The following is a 2,668-nucleotide window of genomic DNA, read 5'->3' as shown; positions in this document are numbered from 1 at the left end:
CCGTGTCAGCCCCCGCCCCGCTGACCTTGTACAGTGATGACCGGCTTCCGGGGTGCCCCTGGCCTCACACGCCAGGATCTCCGAGTCTCCGACGTTGACGAACAAGGTTCTTTGGAGGGAGTGGTGACCAGCCGGGGAGGAGCTGCGGAACACCGTCGACACGTCGGTAAGGGCGACACCGACTAACCTCGATCATCGCAGCAGATGGGCATGCTCACCGGTGAGTTTGAAAACCCAGCTGGCGCGTTTTCTCACAAAAAACGATGATTTTTTAAAAAACTCATTGACGATTAACTTTTTGATTGATTGATGATTCTCACAAAAGTTTCTCACAACCGGTAATGTTGGCATAATGGTAATGATTATGACAGCATTTCTCACATATAAACAGAGATGGATGACATGTTATCACAGACGCATAACATGGAAGTATATATGCACGTACGCCATTGACGTCCCCGCACAGAAACCACATACCCGGATGTCAAAATGGGCTCAATCACACAGGCCACGTGGTTGGTGATGTCCCGGTCCGGTCAATCACACAGGCACGTGGTGTGGATGTCCCGATCGGCTCAATCACACAGGCCGTGGTGTGGATGTCCCGATCGGATCAATCACACGGGCACGTGGTGTGTATGTCCCGGTCGGCTCAAACACTCAGGTATTGGTGTGGATGTCCAGGTGGCCCCAGGTACACAAAAACACGTACCGCTTACGTTCAGGTGGATACAGCGCGAGTACGTACCGCGAACGTCCACGTGGATACAGGCACGGCCACGTACCGTGTATATCCAGGTGGATACAAGCGCGGGCACGTACCGCGTACGTCCAGGGTGGATACAGGCGCGGGCACGTACCGTGTACGTCCAGGTGGATACAGGGCGCGGCACGTACCGTGTACGTCCAGGTGGGACACAGGCGCGGGCACGTACCGTGTACGTCCAGGTGGATACAGGCGCGGGCACGTACCGTGTACGTCCAGGTGGATACAGGCGCGGGCACGTACCGTGTACGTCCAGGTGGATACAAGGCGGGGGCACGTACGTGTACGTCCAGGTGGATGCAGGCGCGGGCACGTACCGTTTACGTCCCGGTGGATTACAGGGCGGGCACGTACCGTGTAGTCCAGGTGGATGTAGGCGCGGGCACGTACCGTGTGCATCTAGGTGGATACAGGCACGGGCACGTACCGTGTACGTCCAGGTGGATGTAGGCGCGGGCACGTACCGTGTCATCTAGGTGGATACAGGCGCGGGTACGTACCGCCTACGTCGAGGTGGATGTAGGCGCGGGCACGTACCGTGTACGTCCAGGTGGATATAGGCGCAGGCACGTACCGCGTTACGTCCAGGTGGATACAGGCGCGGGCACGTACCGTGTACGTCCAGTGGATACAGGCGCGGAACGTACCGTGTATATCCAGGTGAACCCAGGTGCCGTTTCCCCAGCTCGGCCGGTGACCGGTCCAGAAAGTGGACGACACACTCGTACCAGCCAGCGTCCATTTCGGTGATGGTGGTCATGTTGAGCGAGGCCATGCCGTACTGTGTGCTCCGCAAGTCCACCGGGGACCCGGCCCTCGTAGCTGTCGGCCACGTGCGGAGGGTAGCCGTCGTACCAGATGTACAGGGCGGATGGAGCTCCTGCCGAGAAACGCGGGCTGCTTAGTCACCAGATGTACAGGGGCGGATGGAGCTCCTGCCGAGACCGCTGTGTTGCTTGACGACGGTCGAGGCTGTCAGGCCTCAGGAGATGCATGGATTCCACTGCAATTCCGTGGCTAGACAAATCTGACACACAAATCGTTAGCCCCACGCAAAAAGCTTAACACTAATGCCCCCCTCCCCCTCCCCATTTGCATATTTTAATGACTAGGAGGGTGTCACGTTGCCCTCCTTCCAAAGTAGTCCCGGATCGTCGGGTGGTTATTGAACTAGAACTCAACAAACTCTACAAACGCTACCGCGGCGATTTATGTTTCCTTTGGCAGCTTCTACTTACTACTCTACTCTCCCATCGGTGGGCAAAGGGTTAAATGAGCGTGTGGATGAATGCAAACCTGTAAGGTGTACCACCTCAATTACCTAACCTGGAAAGTGTGTACCGTACAACACATAAGCAGCAAACCATTACTGAAAGCTACCTTCACTTGTTGCACCTTGGAACGCTTATTTTCCAATTGGGCGAAAAATAGCGCTGAGCGGACACGATCATCACCATTCCTGTCCATTCGCTGCAACCGCTGCTTACTGTACAACACAAACATTCACTGCCTGCCTGTCTGTCATGTAAGCATGTTGTGTAACTGTGAGATGCCAACCAACACGCTCTGTGGCAGGAGGCGGTACATATTGATGCCATCGACGCGCCGCCTCTTCGTGCGAGCATGAACCACAACTTAATAAAGATCTGTCCATGTCTCGAGTGCGCGGCGGTCGCGGCAGCTGCGCCGGAAGCGTGTCCCAGTGACCCAGGAGTTTTAAACTGTTTAGCATGCATATATGCATACATACTGTGTGTATGTATCGTACCGTATATATATATCTATATATATATATATATATATATATATATATATATAGCCCAGGGATGTAGCCAGCCTGTGCGCACCCCCATGGTGAGAACGCATCTATCTCGGCTCTTGTCCTGAAAATCCGTAATACTG

This window comes from Pollicipes pollicipes, unplaced genomic scaffold (assembly GCF_011947565.3).
Source record: "Pollicipes pollicipes isolate AB1234 unplaced genomic scaffold, Ppol_2.1 Scaffold_4002;HRSCAF=4701_pilon_pilon_pilon, whole genome shotgun sequence".
Taxonomy (NCBI): Eukaryota; Metazoa; Arthropoda; class Thecostraca; order Pollicipedomorpha; family Pollicipedidae; genus Pollicipes; species Pollicipes pollicipes.
The sequence above is the reverse complement of the archived record's forward strand: the minus strand, read 5'-3'. Positions refer to the sequence as shown.